At 35.4% G+C, this 20,000-nt stretch overlaps 1 long non-coding RNA gene across 1 annotated transcript in view; it reads left to right on the top strand.

Moving 5' to 3' along the window:
- The first annotated feature begins 6,548 nt into the window (after positions 1-6,548).
- Positions 6,549-20,000, top strand: part of LOC136838417 (uncharacterized) — a 592,657-nt gene continuing 579,205 nt past the window's right edge. The window contains exons 1-2 of the long non-coding RNA XR_010852992.1: positions 6,549-6,588; positions 6,951-7,127. This is a non-coding gene — a long non-coding RNA (uncharacterized lncRNA). The remainder of the gene's footprint in view (positions 6,589-6,950; positions 7,128-20,000) is intronic.

The following is a 20,000-nucleotide window of genomic DNA, read 5'->3' as shown; positions in this document are numbered from 1 at the left end:
AAACTTTACTGATGAATGTGTGAACTTTACCATTGAATATGCAAACTTTACTGATGATTGTGCGATGTTTATCATTGAATATGCAAGCGTTACCGATGAATGTACGAACTTTATCACTGAATATGCAAGCTTTACCAATGAATGAGCGAACTTTACCATTGAATGTGCAAACTTTACTGATGAATGTGCAAATTTTACCATTGAATATGCAGACTTTACTGATGAATGCGCGAACTTTACCACTGAATATGCAAACTTTACTGATGAATGTATGAACTTTACCATTGAATATGCAAACTTTACTGATGAATGTGCGAACTTTATCATTTAATATGCAAACTTTACTGATGAATGCGCGAACTTTACCATTGAATATGCACAAACTTTACCGATGAAGGTGCGAACTTTACCAATGAACATGCAAACTTTACCGATGAATGAGCGAGCTTTACCATTGAATGTGCAAGCTTTACTGATGAATACGCAGACACTATCTAGTAGAGCAGCGAGCGAGAACGCTCCTGCGCGCCCTCATCCAAGACAAAAGAGAATGCTCTCGCCCTGAATGTTGTCATCTGTGTAACAAGAGACTGCATTGAAATACCTCCACCCAAACTGGTTCTTCACGCTTGGAAGAGAGAGAGAGAGAGAGAGAGGTGGTTAAAATCATAGTTATTTTGAAGATTATTCTCAGAGAGAGAGAGAGAGAGAGAGAGAGAGAGAGAGAGAGAGAGAGAGAGAGAGAGAGAGAGAGAGAAGAGGTCCCTAGGTTTTGAAGAATTTTGCTTATTTAAGAGAGAGAGAGAGAGAGAGAGAGAGAGAGAGAGAGAGAGAGAGAGAGAGAGAGAGAGAGAGAGAGAGGTAACAAATCATGAGGTTTTGAAGAAACCTCTTGTATTTGTATGAGAGAGAGAGAGAGAGAGAGAGAGAGAGAGAGAGAGAGAGAGAGAGAGAGAGAGAGAGAGAGGGGGCAACAAATCACTAGGTTTTGGAGAATTTTGCCTAATTAAGAGAGAGGGAGAGAGAGGTAGCAAATCTCTAGGTTTTGGAGAATTTTGCTTAATGAGAGAGAGAGAGAGAGAGAGAGAGACCCCAGACCTTCTCTGCTGGAATAACAAGTTGTGTCGTTATCTCTTGGTAATGGCATCTTGTATACTTCCAAGATAGAGGTTTTTTTATATAACTTCTCACTTCTCGGATTCAGACATCTGATAGAAAAAAGTGATTGCCGTGTCTTGCAATTTTTATTTAAGAAAAATAAAGACTCCTTTTACTTTCATTTTACATGTTCGAGTAAGTGTTTGTTTTTATTTTGAAAAAAAAATCTCCCTGTGGATTTTAACTGTTTCGTTCAAAGTAATTATTCATAGAATGACCATGGCTTTTATTATCAAGCAGGATGCATAGATATTAAGCTAAATGACACCTGAAGTTTGATTTTAGGGTCAAATGATTCAGCTAATTCTGTTTGTCTTTGTCGGTGTTAATTAAAAAAATTTAAGTTTTGCTGTAGTGGAAATATGAAGACCATTTGTTGAAGCTTTCTAGGACTGTGTGCGCGCATGCGCGAGAACAAGTAGCCTACTTTTATGTTTTGCATGTCTGTCCAATGCTCTTATCCTCCGTAGGGGGTTGGTGCCGCCAGTGTACCTTATGCGTTGCACTGTATGCATGGCTTAGGTTTTTTGCACCGTCCCTTCGGCCCCTAGCTGCAACCCCTTTCATTCCTTTGACTGTACCTCCGTTCATATTCTCTTTCTTCCATCTTACTTTCCTTAACCCTCTCCTAACAATCGATTCATAGTGCAACTGCTTTGAGGTTTTCCTCCTGTTACACCTTCCAAACCTTTTACTGTCCAATTTCCGTTCCAGCGCTGAATGACCTCGTAGGTCCCAGTGCTTGGCCTTTGCCCTCAATTCTCTATTCAGCCCAACTCCTCCTGTTTCACCTTTAGAACCTTTTTAACCCCCAGTCTCCCTTTTAGCGCTGAACTGTCGGGTGTATCCTATTTATTTTCAATTAATCTTTGAAGGCTGCTCCATGTTATTATAAAACAAAGAGGCTCTTTTTGATCCACAAGTCTGCGCAAGTGAAACAGATCTGTGAAGAGATCGCTTCCTGGAACCGAAGACTCGGCAAACTTGTTTACTCGGAGATTCCTTTCATCCACGTTGGGTCATTTCGTGTGGATGTATGTATGTTACATCAGTCTGTTTCATGATATACTGCTTGTTTATTTTTCGTTTTGGAAGGAGCGCTGGATTGCTGTGTGTTTAATAGGGGTTTCGTAAGTCACTTTAATTTTTGATGTATATAAGCAGAAGAAGGGTCTTTGATGGTTTCCCAAATACGCACACGCATGTTTTATGTATGTGTGTATATATATATGTGTGTGTGTATGTGTATGTTTGTGTTATGCGTATATATGATTATAATCACTTTAGCAGGCGATTCATTTGTGACATTACCACAGGTGAAAAGTATTTTTCACCTGTGTTAATGTGGGTTTATATATATAGATATATATATATATATATATATATATATATATATATATATATATAAAATATTATATATATATATATATATATATATATATATATATATATATACAATATATATATATATATATACATACTAAGTAATGTAATGTGTGATAGGTATACATCTATATATTTATTATATACAATTTATATAATATATATATATATATATATATATATATATATATATATATATATATATATATATATATATATATATATATATATATATATTCATAGCATAACCACATAACCATTTATACAAATCACACATCCATTCACAGAGCCGATATGGATTAAAAAAACTAAAACATAGTTACCACTTAATGCACGTAGATACATTTCGGCCTGCGCCAAAACATTATACCAAAGAGTATTCGGAGCCCTCAATTTGATCGTCATTATTCTGATTCCCGTCAAAGCCGCCGGTGGAATGCGCGCAAAGTGCTTTGTTGTCGGCGTAATAGAATCATTATTTTTTGGGGGTCTAAATTGTCCCGCTGATGTGAAGTTGCCATTAGCTGCAATTTCGATCGTCAAGGGTTCGGAAATGGTCGGGAGAATGATGGGTGCGGGAGCGTGGATTAGGCTTTTTTAAATGCTGTAAATGCCTAGAATTTAACTTGTTTTATACACGCGCAATTTAAATACACATGAGAATTTACTCGGTGCTTTTCTGTTTAACGTTGTATAGAAGGCTCCCGTAGGGTTCGTTAGCGCCGTCAGTTCACCTCTCGCGTTGCATTGTAGGCATTACTATTTAAGGGCCTCCGCTGCGTTCCTTCGGTCCCTAGCTGCAACCCCTTTCATTCTTTTTACTGTACCTCCGTTCATATTCTCTTCCATCTTCCTTTCTTGGACCTTCTCCTAACAATTGTTTCACATAGTTCAGCTGCGAAGTTTTCCTCCTGATACAACTTTAATGCCTTTTTATTCTCTAGTTTCCCTTTGAGCGTTGAATGACCTCAAAGGTCCCAGCGCCTGGCCTTTGGCCTATATTTTATATACCATTCCATACTACGAAACAATTCTCCTGGTATTATCTGTATTTAATGAATCGTTTCGAAGACTGTATTGTACAGTACAATATATCTATGCTACGCAATTTCCAAGTATTTTTTGTACCTACTCAGTGGAGGGTTGAATATTTTTTTTATAAAACTAGAATGATAGGTACTATTATTATTATTATTATTATTATTATTATTATTATTATTATTATTATTCATATTTTATTATTATTATTATTATTATTATTATTATTATTATTATTATTATTATTATTATTATTATTATTATTATTATTCAGAGAAAGCCCAGAGACCCTTGCTTAGCAGAAAAATTCAATGATTAAAATGTTCGTATTTAGAGACAAGAATAAATCATTGAGGGGACATAGCAATAAGATTAACAGTAGATAAATGTCATTAGCACATTACTAGAACGAGTAATATACACTGCACTATTCTGCCCTAAAATGCAAAATTGCTGTATCTGCAAAACTTTCGAAAATGAGATATGCACCTATGGGGCTCGTGAGAGCAAAATACACAAAGTTACTGCAGTTTCATAATGATTCTTCAATGCTTTCCACGAGTATGTGGGGTCCCATTTGCAGTATCTGCAGAATCAGTAGTAAAGACAAGGAGTATCTACCATTTTTCTCAGTTTTCATTTTGCAGAAACTGCAGTCTTCCATTGTAGGGCAAGATTTTGACCTTTTCAAACCAGCGAACATCATAATACTACCAGCCATGTACTTACGTATCTCTCTTTGACGTGTGTATTTACAGTAGTATTTAGCTCAAGTCATTTACCTATACAGTTTGTCTATTAATGTGGCCATTTTTAATTAAAATATGAACCATTTTCTTCTCTAATAATACAAATTACTTAACATAATACGCTCTTTCAAGGGAACGAGATTCTGTCGTAGCATCCTCTCTGGTGAATGGGACACCTTTTACCCGTCGCATAAGGGGGTGCAGAGGTCCCGTCATTAGAGGAATCCACTCTTCGTGACACCTGTCGTCTGCTGGAACTGCCAATTTGCTGGGTTACCCATAAGGCCTCTGTGCGGGTTGCGAGAGATTACGCCATTCGTTTTGCATGCGGGATTGGTGGGACTTTTTTATTTTTTCAAATGCTATTTGCTTCGTGTGTTATATATACAGTATATATATATGTTATATATATATTATATATATTTATTTATTTATTTATTTATTTATTCCAAATAACGCAAATTTACAGTAATACGGAGGTTCAAAAGAGAAGATTCTTTATGTATAAGCTTTCCTTTATGATTGCTTACAGATGATTAGAGAGGCTATTTGTATTCCGTTATGCGTACGTTTATATATATATATATATATATATATATATATATATTATATATATATATATATTATATATATATATATACTATATATATATATATATATATATATATATATATATATATATATATATACAGTATATATTTATATATATATATATATATATATATATATATATATAAATATATATAATATATATATATATATATATATATATTTATTTATATATAATGTTCTCTGGCGCTTCTCTTAAAATTCATTTTGCTTCTTCTAGCTTACTAAGCAGTAAATTAGGGGTCTAGTTTTTTTAGTCAACTGTAGTGGGTCGCCACTGGGTATGAGAGAATAATTATTAGCATGTGAGCGATGTGTCCTTCGTCAAAATGTTTATGCTGTCATATTTCCTTAATAAATCTGCGAGTTGACCATTCATGTTGTCACGTCACGTTTTGTTTTTAATATTATAAAAAAAAAACCAAGCAAATACTCTTAAGGAATAACTGAAAAGGCTTGATTGTACGAAACATTTATTATTATTATTATTATTATTATTATTATTATTATTATTATTATTATTATTATTATTATTATTATATTTTTGTATTACCACTTTTCCTTCTCTCTTGTGTGACCCAAACCCCCTCCCCCTTCCCCTCCCCCTCCCCTCCCCCTCCCCTCCCATCTCCCCCCCCTCCCTAGGACTATTAACCTGCAAGAGGTTCGAAAAGGAATGGCAACGTTTGTTTGCAAAGCGATGGTGATCGAGTACAGGTAAGTACTACTACGCATCCTCAAGAGGGGGAGAGGGAGAGGGAAGGGGGAGAGGGAGAGAGAGGGGGCGTGTGTATGTGCTACTCCCTAGGGTAAACCTCTCCTCGTTTCCCCGGCTGCTTCTTCTTCTTCCTCCTCCTCTTCTTCTTCTTCTCTCATGAGGGATCCGCTCGACAGGGCTTCTTCAGATACTACGCCTCCTCCTCCTCCTCTTCCTCTTCTCGCTTAACATCATCATCATCATCATCATCATCAACATCTCCTACCATCGTCTCCTCTTCATCACACCGATTGCATTACCTCTGTAAAAAAGGAGAGACTTTAATGACGAGGTGTCATTTCCAAAGGAGCTGTTGTGGGGCGTGCGATATCACTCATTGGTACGTCTTTGAGAAAGATTTAACTGAGCCGTTTTCTGTGTGTGTCTGTGTGTGTGTGTGTCAGTGTGAAGTTCGACTGTAAGTACATTGACTGCGGGAGTGGAGGAGTAGGAGTAGGAGGAGGAGAGGGCCCCAGGCCCTCACTTCTTTGGCGGTTAGTTCACCAGATTGTAACGACCGTGGGACCTTCGTTAAACCACACCGAAAATCGATGCCTGTTTGGTAGTAAATACCCCCATTTTTTAATTTTAAGAGGAGGCCGTGGCACCGTCGCGAGATGGGAAAAAGAACAAGCAACGCAAGAGTCCCGTCCAAGAGTCCGAAATCGAAAAGGGGCCCACTGGAAATCGCCCGATCTTCGAGGGATTCCGGGGAAGAATTTCTGGACCCGCGCGGCTGCAGCGCCCGCGACGTAACATTGTGAACAGGAGACGAGAGACAGAAAGAAAACTTTTTCGCGTCCGTTTGGCAGTGTATGGCCCCAGGCGGGCTCTTCCAGCGTCCAGACCGATCCCACAATCAGTTGACGTTCGCCTGGCGAGTGAGAAGGGTGTGTGAGTGTGTGTGTGTGTGGTAATCCTGCAGACGCGGCGGCGGGCTCATGTAGTCTACTACCCTCCCCGTTTTCCTTCACTCTCCGCTGTGTGAATATTTTTGTTCTGTATCCGTCTTTTACAAAGTGAACCGATGGAGAATATGTAAAACGCATCATCCCCCTTTTTATCGTTTTACGAATGCCTTCCTTTTTCTATTTTTGTTTATTGTGTGTGTTTTTTTTTTAAAGCTAAAGAGAAATATCCAAGGTTCTTGCAAGTGTTAAACGGCGTGTTTTTCTTTATTTGCGCATTTTGACCTTCCCCCATACATTTGTGATATTCAGAAGTTTATTTATTTATTTATTTTTGCATTTCAAAAGTTTAGTTCGAAGTGTCGAATGTTGGGCGAGTTAATATTTATAAAAATATTTCTGTTGACGAACGCTGTACCACATATAAAAAAAAGGATTATATTTTTTCTTGAGCAGCAGCAACAAGAACAGCTAGCCGTCTTGGAGACTCTCTCTCTCTCTCAAGACATCAGTATTCACGCCCAGGTGAGTAATGCAGCAACCTTCCTCGTACTCCTCCTCATTCCTCCTCCTCCTCCTCCTCCTCCCTCCTCATCCTTCCTCACCCCTTTTACTCAGGAGGCCGCTGCTCACTCCTGCTACAACCCCACCAAATCCACCTGTTGGATTTTGGCGTTGTCCTGAATCTGTTGTTCTGTTGCTTGCTTTGACGAATGCAAGCAGCTGACTTGATGAAGTTGGGGGGGTGTGGGTGTGTGTGTGTGGGAAGTACGGATTCCAGCCACGTGTCAATGGCTGCAGGATAGGGTGATAATCCGAGGCTTTGTCCGTGATTTTTGGTCCTTATTCTTTAAAAAGAAAAAGGCTCAGCCGCCCCTGTGGCCATCCGGCATTGTGGTGATAAGACCTTGCAGTCTGAGGGTTTCGTGATTGTGGATTGTTTCAGATACATAGTCTTTGCACTGAAGTCTCGTCAGTGGCGGTTTTCTGATTCTCTCTCTCTCTCTCTCTCTCTCTCTCTCTCTCTCTCTCTCTCTCTCTCTCTCTGTCATATTTCGGTAGTAAATATTAAGAACAAATAAGCCGTTGTCAGAGAAAGGATATTAATTTTGTAAGCAGGAAATGTTATATGTATATATATATATATCTATATATGTATCCTATACATATATATATGATATATACATGTGTATATATATATGTATATGCATATATATTTATATGTATGTTTTTATGGGCTCCTTTTATTAGATGGAATTCTGTTTTAACAGAAAGTATTTTACAGTCATCTATATTATATAATATATAAATATATATAAAATGCATATATATGTATATACATGTGTAAGTAATTATATTCATCAATACGTTATATATATATGTGTGTGTGTGTGTATGTATGTATATATATATATATATATATATATATATATATATATATATATATATATATATATATATATATATGTGTGTGTGTGTGTGTGTGTGTGTGTATGTATGTGTGTGTGTAATAGTATTCACATTCACACGTGATATATAGAGCAGAAGAGAAGAAGTATTGAATGTCTCTAAAGGCATCTTAGTATATTGTGTCTGTACGTAGAAATTCGACAGCCATCCCCTATAAGTACCTGTGTAGACAAACACATTGTATAGGTCGACGAATATATTTGGTTCCTTTGTCTGCCCTGGTTTCCCTATGAAATTGGTAGTGTGCTGTTTTTAGTAAATATAGCCAGCCTGTGCGATAATTACTTCGCCAAATGCAGTAATATTTGGGAGAGTGCAAATCACACACACACACTAAATAGCCTTTCTCAATTTATAGTTGCACCAAATTGATAAATTTTCTTAAATCTGCTTTAATTATTATTATTATTATTATTATTATTATTATTATTATTATTATTATTATTATTATTATTATTATTCGGAAGATGAACCCTATTCCCATGGAACCAGCCAACAGGGGCCACTGCCTTGAAATTCAGGCTTTCAAAGAGTATCGTGATCAACTGACAGAAATTACAGATTATAGGAAATACAGAAAGAAGTCGATTATTATTGACTAGCAATAAATAAATAGGTAAAAAATATAAATGAACGATTAAAATACAAGGAGAATTGTATTGTGTCAGTAATATATTGCGTCTTCGCTTGAACTCTTGAGTTGCAAGCATTGTTGGAAAATCAGTAATACAATTTGAGAGGGAACACAAACCGGTACGAAAATAGAAAAAGAAATGTGTAATAGACTGCATTAGGTAGATAACAAAAAAATTAATTAGATTGAAGATAAGCTATGAAATAAGAGAAACGTTTTCAAGAGTTATCAGTCATAAGGGTAGACAATACCATTGGAGTAATTTGTGTATGTTTAATTATATGCTATAATGATAAAAGATATATAGTTCTATATTCTTGATTAGATTATGAATATTTCTCTATTCTTGATTAGATTATGGATATTTCTATAATCTTGATTAGATTATGAATATTTCTATACTCTAGTTTAGATTATAAATATTTCTATATTCTGGATTAGATGATAAATATTTTTGTATTCTTGATTAGATTATGAATATATTTCTGTATTCTTGATTAGATTATGAATAATGCTGTATGCTTGATTAGATGATGAATATTTCTATATTCTTGATTAGGTTATGAATATTTCTATATTCTTGATTAGATTATGAATACTTCTATATTCTAGATTAGATTATAAATATTTCTATATTCTTGATTAGATTATAAATATTTCTGTATTTTTTATTAGATTACGAATATTTCTATATTCATGATTAGATTATGAATAATGCTGTATTCTTGATTAGATTATAAATATATCTGTATTCTCGATTAGATTATGAATATTTCTGTATTCTTGATTAGATTATAAATATTTCTGGATTCTTGATTAGATTTCAAACATTTCTGGCTTCTTGATTAGATTATGAATATTGCTGTACTCTTGATTAGATTATGGATATTTCTGTATTCTTGATTAGATTATGAATGTTTCTATGAATTATGTATTTCTGTATTCTTGATTAGATTATGAATGTTTCTGTATTCTTGATTAGATTATGAATAATGCTGTATTCTTGATTAGATTATGAATATATCCCCTGTGTTGATACAGCGAATAGTGAAGCTTTGGCAATCACCAGCACAGAGCCAGTAGACCTAATTTCTATATTATTAAGACAGGGGGAATTCGGTATGACAGTACAGGTTTCAAACGGTAGCGTTATCCAATCAGTCCTCGAAGATTAGTTTCAACAAAGAGCTGTAGATGTCAGAAGCAATTAAGTCCTCTCTCTCTCTCTCTCTCTCTCTCTCTCTCTCTCTCTCTCTCTCTCTCTCTCTCTCTCAGTTTTACTAGTAGTCCTTTAGGGAGGTTTTTGTGATTGGATTTTATCTTGATTAATGTAGTTTATATTTCTCTCTCTCTCTCTCTCTCTCTCTCTCTCTCTCTCTCTCTCTCTCTCTCTCTCTCTCTCTCTGTAATTCCTTTATCAGTCATTTTGATCTTGCTAATTACCTTTTCTCCCGACACTTGTTTTTCTTTCTCAATCTTTGTTCGTCCTTGGCCGAGTTTGACTTCGGTCGAGGTAAATACGAAATCTTTGTCTTTCGTTGCAGTAATTACTGTATTGACTCTCTCTCTCTCTCTCTCTCTCTCTCTCTCTCTCTCTCTCAATTTTACTGTTATATATATTATAGACCTTTAGAGAGTTTATGTTATAATTACATGTATCTTTTTAATGTACTCTCTTCTCTCTCTCTCTCTCTCTCTCTCTCTCTCTCTCTCTCTCTCTCTCTCTCTCTCTCTCTCTCAATTTTACTACTATATATATTATAGTCCTTTAGAGAGGTTAATGTAATTACATGTATCTTGATTAATGTATTTCTCTCTCTCTCTCTCTCTCTCTCTCTCTCTCTCTCTCTCTCTCTCTCTCTCTCTCTCTCTCTCTCTCAGTTTTACTGTTATACAGTATATATAGTCCTTTAGAGGTTTATGTGATTACATGTATCTAGATTAATGTCCACTCTCTCTCTCTCTCTCTCTCTCTCTCTCTCTCTCTCTCTCTCTCGGAGAATTCTCTTGAGAGCATTAGTCCATTCCTCAGGTCACGAATCTGCTTTTCAGACGTCTCCAAATTTTTAAATTTTAATACAAGGTTTTTTTTATTCACTCTTTAATTAAGTCAAGTGCTTTCTTAACCTCGTCTGTGGGAAGTTCACGGATAGTAGGTGTTATTATTATTATTATTGTTATTATTATTATTATTATTATTATTATTATTATTATTATTATTATTATTATTATTATTATTCACAAGGTGTTCCCTATTCATATGAAGCAAGTTCACAGGGGCCATTGACTTGAAATTCTAGCTTCCAGAGGATATATTATTATTGTTATTATTATTAATATTATTATTATTATTATTCACGAGATGAACCATATTCATATGAAACAAGCCCACAGGGGCCATTGATTTGAAATTCGAGCTTCCACAGAATATGGCGTTCATTTGCAAGAAGTTACAGAAGGTCATAGGATATGAAGAAACAAGAGATCAGTTATTAGAAAAGTAAAAAAAGAAAAAGATAAATTAATAGATCAATAGATAAATAGATAAAAATATAAATAATTTTATGAAGTACACGGTGCAGTGTTATGGGCAGTAATGCATTGAATCTCGTATCAACTTTGAGGTTCAAATTGCACAACATTCATAGAGACTGGTGTACTTGTTTTCATGTTATATATATATATATATATATATATATATATATATATATATATATATATATATATATATATATATATATATATATATTCTTATATTATATATATATATATATATATATATATTCTTGTTTATTATTTTATTGTTGTAATTGTTTATCGTCTTTGGAACCGAGGGTCTTGGTAGGGTTATATAATCCTCATTCGGTCCAGTCACTTATTTAATGACCTATTTATGTATTTATTTAATTACCCATTTATGTATTTATTTAATTAGTTATTTATTTATTCATCCTCACGCGGTGCACTGTTGGCATTGCTGACGGTTCTGTGTAGCGTCCCTTTCATTCCTTTTACTCTACCTCCGTTCACATTCCCTACCTTCCATCTCACTTCCCTTAACCCTATCCTAACGATCGTTTCAACACCATCTTCAACGCTGAATGACCTTATAGGTCGCAGCGCTGTAACCTTAATTTTCGATTTTCCAGTGATAATTTCTGTATTTATTTTTATGCAAATGGATTTTGTATGGAATTTATTCCAGTGAGAAATCTTGGTGTTAATCTTCTTGCTTATCTGTGTCTTGACATTTTGCGTCTTGCCTCTCGGCTTTTTTTCATTTTGCGTCTTGCCTCTCTGGCTTGCTGCGTCTTACCTTTCTGTGTCTTGACGTTTTGCGTCTTGCCTCTCCGGCTTTTGTGCGTCTTGACATTTTGCGTCTTGCCTCTCTGCGCCTTTCCTTTCTTCGTCTTTCCTTTTTGAGTCTTGCCTCTCTGCGCCTTTCCTTTCTTCGTCTTACCTTTTTGAGTCTTGCCTCTCTGCGCCTTTCCTTTCTTCGTCTTACCTTTTTGTGTCTTGCCTCTCTGCGCCTTTCCTTTCTTCGTCTTACCTTTTGTTTCTTGACTTTTGCCTTTTTGTTTCCATTTCTTTTTCTTTTCTGTCTGGTGCCTTTCTGCGTCTTGCCTTTTTGTGTCTTGCCTTTCTGCATCTTGCCTTTTTGTGTCTTGTCTTTCTGCGTCTTGCCCTCTGTGTCTTGATATTTTGCGTCTTGCCTCTCAGCGTCTTGCCTTTTTTGTGTCCTGTCTTTCCGCGCCTTGCCTTTCTTCGTCTTGCCTTTTTGTGTCTTGACATTTTTTGTCTTGCCTCTCTGCGTGGTGTCTCTCTGCGTCTTGCCTTTTTGTGTCTTGTCTTGCCTTTCTGCGTCTTGTTACTGCGTCTTGCCTAGGTGCTACAGAAACGGCTCGGTACGTTTGGGAGGAGAACCCTTGTGGTTGCCTTACCTGGTGAAAACACTTCCAGGTCAGTTTCGGATATCACTTAAAAACACTTCAAAGTGTTTTATTTACTGAAGTGCAGGTTCAAAGTGTTTTATTTACTGAAGTGCAGGTTCAAAGTGTTTTATTTACTGAAGTGCAGGTTCAGAGTGTTTCAGTGAGATTTTGTCGTGCTATTTTAATATTGAAACCTCAGCTTGTTTTTTTTTTCTGTAAACAATGAAATTTTATTGGACAGCATTCTTTGAGTCTGCATAAATAATAGTAAAATTCCACTGATCGGTAAAAGCTCCCTAATGTGTTTAGTTTTAACAAAAGTTCTTGTGAATATTTTTTTTTTGGTGGCGTACAGCAGTGAAAATTCTCTCTCTCTCTCTCTCTCTCTCTCTCTCTCTCTCTCTCTCTCTCTCTCTCTCTCTCTCTCTATATTTATATATATATATATACATATATATATATATATATATATATCTATTTAGATATATACATACATTGTGGCTATCACAATTATACACACATATATATAATATATGTGTGTGTATGTATATATGCATATATATATATACATATATGTGTATATATGAAAATTCAAACGATATTCCCAGTAAATCGTTCAGTTACTATATTATCCCATGTTAAATCCACAGAAATATTTAGTCCTATCCCAGAGAGAAAAAAAAAACAGTCAAATAAAAAACAAAGAAAAAAAACCCACTACCAATACTGTGTCCAGGTGGGATCTTTTAGAGGGATTTATGTACGTTCTCATTAATCCTCCGGGGGACCCTGCCCCCGCGGGGGGCCTCGCTCCCCCTGACGACGTTATCGTGCCCTTTTGAGGGCGACGTGCCTATGGTCCAGCTCTCCTTCTCCCCCATAAAAATGCCAGCTCACGTCAAGAGATAACCATTTGAGGTTCAGGTTTTTATTTTTATTTTTGGATTTTTTTTCTGTGAGGTTCAGTTTTTTTTTTTTTTTAGTGGAACGGGTTTTTGCCCAACTCATTGAATGGTCAGGTGGAAGGGTGGCAGGTTACCTTAGGATTATTTGAAGTTTATAAGTTTTCCTAAAGTGAAGTTTTGTACTAGATGTAGAAGTTTTGGTCTATGTCTGTGCCTTAAAGGGTTTGAAGTTTATAGATTTAAAACAAAGTGAAGTTTTCTAAGAGGATTTCATTTATATATAGATTTACCAAAGTGAAGTTTTCTATAAAGATTTGAAGTTTATAGATTTTCCTAAATTGAAGTTTTTCTAAATTTGGAAGTTTTGGTCCTGATCTGTTACCTTAAGGATTTGCAGTTTGTAGTTTTTCTTAAATTGAAGTTTTTCTACATTTGGAAGTTTTGTTCCCGATCTGTTACCTCAAGGGATTTGAAGTTTATAGATTTCCTAAATTGAAGTTTTTCTACATTTGGAAGGTTTGGTCCAGATCTGTTACCTTAAGGATCTGGTTTATAAATTTCCCAACGTGAAGTTTTCTATAACGATTTGAAGCTTACATATTTTCCTAAATTGAAGTTTTCTAAATGGAAGTTTTGGTCGTGATCTGTTACCAAATTGAAATTTTCAACACTTGGGAGTTTTTTTTTGTGGTCAGAAATGTTACCCTTGGAATACGCTCGTTGGCCTTGATCTATCAGTGGTATCTTCGTTTTCCTCACTCTAGATTTACCAGCTCAAATACCGTTTACAGAGAAGAAGAATACAGTTTACAGAAAGGTGAAAACATCAGGTAGTCGTTGCTAGAAATGATTTATTATTATTATTTTTATTATTATTATTATTATTATTATTATTATTATTATTATTATTATTCAGTAGATGAAACCTATTCACATGGAACAAGCACACAAAAGGGCCATTGACTTGAATTCAAGCTTCAAAGAATGTTGGTTTCAACCTCCACCGCAGCAGACCCCACACTGCAGCAATAACTGTTCATGTTGCAGAGCCAGTGATTTTTCATCGCCCTGGGGGAGACGCGAACCCGCTACATCTGAGTGGCATGCCACGACACTATGCACTATACCAGGGGACCATATAATGAGATTTGAAAAACCTCTCTCTGTTTCTTTCAGATTGTTAATCTGTAAAAAAAAATTGTCATACTACATTAGTCATATGAGATACTGCCGAAATAATGCTGTTTTTATAATGACAGAAATATGATAATTTTAAACCTTTAATGTAAGAGAAACGCGCGTGCGCATTTTTTCGGATGTGATAGATTGAAAATTCTTGTTCAGAATAGTTCACAGGTGTAGTAACCTACTCTGCCCCAAAGTGGAAGACTGCAGTATGTGCAAAAATACAAAACTGAGAAAAATGGTAGACACTCCCATGCCTTACCACTGATTTTGCAGACACTGCAAATGGGACCCCCTAAATACTCGTGGAAAAGCATTGAAGAATCATTCTGAAACTGCAGTAACTTGTGTATTAGTGTTTCACGAGTCCAATAAGTGGCTTATCTCAGTTTCGAACATTTTGCAGATACTGCAGTTTTAGTTTTTCATTTTAGGGCAGTGTAACTGTAGACTTTCCTGGGATCCATACCTCTTCCTGTAAACATTCCAGTAATATATGTGTCTGTGTGTGTGTGTGTGTGTGTTATTCGAAAGTAGATTTTGGTATTTTAGATATTTGCTTTCTTATGATTGCTATTTTTTTCGTTATAGGCATAAAATAATTTTAAATATAATGTAAAACAAACGATTGATTGAGATTTTAGATGTATGTTATTGGTATATACTTTATATTATATATCCTAGAGTACTTCTTCATATAGTCGTGTGTATATATATACATATATATATATATATGTACATATGTATATATGATACATATATACTATATATACTGTATATATATGTATGTAATCAGTTTAAGCCCATAGAAATGTTTAAATATAAACGATTGCTTGCTATAATGTATGTATACATACATATATATATATATATATATATATATATATATATATATATATATATATATATATATAAAAATCACATGCCTATTACTACATCCCTCTCTAAGAACCGAGATCGTTAGACAATTTATTAAACCTCGAAACTCTCAAATAACTAAATGCTCAGATAATCGCATCTCAATGCTTAATAAAAAAAAATCATTAGCTTGAATCTCCCATCTTGGTCGAAGGCTCTGCGCTCGCTCGCTCCCACATTCACCTCAGTTTTTTAAAGGTAGCGGAGGCAGTACCTCGCCGGTCGCGGAGGTACCTCGTCGTTATTATGAAAATCTGCGGGCGAGGTACCAGAATTGCACGGTGTTATTAATCAGTGTAAAACTGTCGCGTTATGCGCGTAATGCGACGCCATAACGCCTTTGGCGGCGACGGCACGCTCTCTCATTGCGTGGAAAAGGCCTCTGGAATTGTACCTCTCGACGGAACGACTGTATTAGTGGGCTTTGTTTGTGTGTTTCTGGTGGGGTTTTGGGCCTTTGTGGGTGTAGTTTGTTTGGGGATTTGTTTGTTTAGTTTGTTATGCTTTGTTTGTGTTTTTAGTGTGATTGGTGCTTTGTGGGTGTAGTTTGTTTCGGGCTTTGTTTGTTTAGTTTGTTGGGCTGTGTGGGGCTCGTTGTGGGTTGGCTTCGGGCTTTGTTTGTTTAATTTGTTGGGCTTTGTGGGTGGATTTTTTTCAGCATGTTGGGCTTTTTTGTGTTCAGTTTCTTGGGCTTTGTTTGTTTAGTTTGTTGGGCTTTGTGGATGTAGTTTGTTTCGGGCTTTGTTTGTTTAGTTTTTTGGCTTTGTTTGTTTAGTTTTTTTTGGGCTTTGTTTGTAATGTTAGCTTGTTTTGCTCTGTTGGTTGTGTGTGTGAGGCTTTGTGTGAGTTTAGTTTGTTAGGCTCTGTTTAATTTGTTGGGCTTTGTTCCTGTAATTTATTAGGCTTCTTCAGTGTAATTTGTTAGGCTTTGTATGTTTAGTGTGTTAAGCTTTATTTGTTAAGTGTGTTTGGCTTTGTTTGTTTAGTTTGTTGGGGTTTTGTGCATTTAGTGTGTTAGGCTGTGTGTGTGTTTAGTGTGCTGGGCTTCGTTTGTTTAGTTTGTTGAGCTTTGTTTGTTTAATTAAGCGTAGCTGTTACTGTATCAGGAATCTTTCCTTTCGAGTATAGTACCTGTATTCAGCAATGTAGGAACACTGAATCGACTTCCTCTTAATTGTAAATCGCCTGGATTTTAGATTACCACCATCGTCTTGGAACAAATTGATCCTAGGATTGTAGAATATAATGATTATGTTGAAGAACCATCCTTTTTTAGTTTTCTGCAAAAGAAAACTATTGTGCCGGCTTTGTCTGTCCGTCCGCCCTCAGATCTAAAAAACTACTGAGGCTAGAGGGCTGCAAATCGGTATGTTGATCATCCACCCTCCAGTCATCAAACATATCAAGTTGCAGCCCTCTAGCCTCTGTAGTTTTAATTTTATTTAAGGCTAAAGTTATCCATAATCGTGCTTCTGGCAACTATGTAGGATAGGCCACCACCTGGTCATGGTTAAAGCTTCATGGGCCGTGGCTCATACAGCATTATACCGAGACCACCGAAAGATAGATCTATTTTCGGTGGCCTTGATTATACGCTGTAGCGTTTGTACAGAAAACTCGATTGGCATTTTTTACTTGTTGTTAAGGAGCTCTCTCTCTTTTACTTCGTGAGTAAATTGCTTCATTGCACAGGTGAGACGCGTCGAAGGCTTTCGTTTATTTATCGCCCCCTGCTGGGAGTGTCCCCCTCCCGCCCCATGGTCCCTCCTCTGTCTGGGCCTTAGGCCTAAACTGGATTCAAGGAGGCCGTATGAAAAGGTTTTTTTTTATTTATTTGTGTTTTTTTTTGGAAGGGGGGTTGCGAAATGTATTCCGTTTATAGTTTTATGGAATTTTTTTTTTTATATTTTAAGGTCCTAAATCATTTAGTTTAAATATGGTAATAAAACTCTTAGCAGATATACAGTATATCTGCCCCATAATTGACGGCGGTTTTGAAATGATATTTTCGAATTAAATCGTATTTATCAAGTACAGTTGTGCCATGCATCCAACTGTTTAAGATTTAATAATGGTTTTTCCCTTAGGCTGCTTTACAAACAAAAAATATAAAAAGGTTACATTGCATTTTCAATCGTAAAACTTTGTTTTATCAAATACAGTTTTCCTATGCATTTAATTAAGATTTAGCAATAGTCAAACACGTAGTTTTTCCCAGTAGACTATCTAAATTACACACGCACAAAAAATATATGAATAAACATTACATTTTCCACCGTAAGGCTTCGTTTTCTCTCTATAAAAACCCCCTGTGTTGTTTGCAGAGCAGAAATGAAAGCTGTACAAACAAGCGACGTTCATTAGCCTTGTACCGATGAGTGCTTCTTGATGACTGTGCAGTTTATATAAGGCATCTTTTGTTTCTGTGGTTTATTGTCCTCTCCGGGATTTGCTTAGGTACGTTGAAAACGCTTAGGTTTCCTGGCAACGTTTTGTTGATAATGAAGGTTCTTCGGGATTGGAACTGTATGTATTAATCGAGTGTCTGGAGCGTCGTTTGCTCTCTCTCTCTCTCTCTCTCTCTCTCTCTCTCTCTCTCTCTCTCTCTCTCTCTCTCTCTCTCTCTGTATATACTGTATATATATGTATGTATGTGTGTGTAAAATTTTTCTCTCTCTGTATATATGTATATGTGTGTGTGTGTGTGTAAAATTTCTCTCTCTCTCTCTCTCTCTCTCTCTCTCTCTCTCTCTCTCTCTCTCTCTCTTGTATATATGTAAATTTATCTCTGCTCTCTCTCTCTCTCTCTGTATCTGTGTTATATATGTGTGTGTCTGTGTAGTTTTCTCTCTCTCTCTCTCTCTCTCTCTCTCTCTCTCTCTCTCTCTCTCTCTCTCTCTCTCTCTCTCTCTCTGCTTTGTTCTTAATCAAGAAGGGGAGTAAAATAATTTGTGTGGCTGTAAATGAAATTAGAGAAAACAATAACAAGACGCATTTCATTAGGAATTAGACACCACCCAAAATCTCTTCGCATTTTGTGCTAGAGATTTTTCCCTGAAAAAAAAAGCGGGACATATCTTAAAAACTAACCATAGAATTTTCTTGAAAATAATCTCATTATGTTTCCCACACCCAAATTACTTGGTGGTGTATCTCTAACTTTACCTAATCTAACCTAACCTACGGGCATGACGAAAAAACCGGGGCTGGTGCAATATTTTCATACTTCTCAGGAATTTGCAAACCGGCTTAGCTAGTGTATGTTAATCTTGAGCTCTTTTATAAGAAATTATCGATTATTAATAATAGTAATGGCTGATATTTTAGGAGAACACGTGTTTTGTGAAGGAGATTATTTTAAACTGAATCATTTTGAAAGGAAGAACATGGAGATATTTTGTGTAGTGTTGTTTCGTGGAAGAATCTTGAAAGTCTAAATTAAAGTTGTTCTTTGAATTTGGGCTAAACTGACGCCATACATTTTGGAGGCTTGAATTTCAAATTCAGTGGCCCCTTTGGTGGGCTTGTTCCATATGAATAGGTTTCAACTTCAGAATAATAATAATAATAATAATAATAATAATAATAATAATAATAATAATATTGAAAGGTAGAAAAATATTGTTTTTGCTAAGACAATAATAAATAAAATAGATAGCAGAATTATTATATGAATATTTACCTTCTGATAACTGTTTTTCTTTTTCAAAAAAAAGTCATCAAAGGAAGTTTTTTCAAAAGAAAAAGTCATTAAAGGAAGTTTTTAAAAGAAAAAGTTACTAAAAGAAGTTTTTAAAAGAAAAAGTCACTCAAGTTTTTAAAAAGAAAATTGACTAAAAGAATTTTTTTTTTCAAAATAAAGTCACCAAAGGAAGTTTTTAAAAAAAAGTCACCAAAGGAAGTTTTAAAAGAAAAAGTCACTAAAAGAAGTTTTTTCAAAAGAAAAAGTCACTAAAGGAAGTTTTTAAACAGAAAAGTCGCTAAAAGAAGGTTTTCAAAAGAAAAAGTCACTAAAGGAAGTTTTTTTAAAAGAAAATTCACTAAAAGAAGTGTTTTAAAAAGAAAAAGTCACAAAGTTTTTTAAAAGAAAAAGTCACCAAAGGAAGTTTTTAAAAAGAAAAATTCCCTGAAAGGAAGTTTTTTTTTGTTTCCAAAAGAAAAAGTCTCTAAAAGAAGCAATATCAAAATCGTACCGAGTCCTCAATAAAAATTGAAATGTGACATTATACATTCACATTCACAGTGACAAACACTATGCGTATTTCGGGTACAGTATCCAATTTCGGCGAGAGAGAGAGAGAGAGAGAGAGAGAGAGAGAGAGAGAGAGAGAGAGATAAAAAGTTCAGCTTTAAA

Source organism: Macrobrachium rosenbergii, chromosome 5 (genome assembly GCF_040412425.1).
Source record: "Macrobrachium rosenbergii isolate ZJJX-2024 chromosome 5, ASM4041242v1, whole genome shotgun sequence".
NCBI classification, from domain to species: Eukaryota; Metazoa; Arthropoda; class Malacostraca; order Decapoda; family Palaemonidae; genus Macrobrachium; species Macrobrachium rosenbergii.
This window is presented reverse-complemented; position numbering and strand designations above follow the sequence as displayed.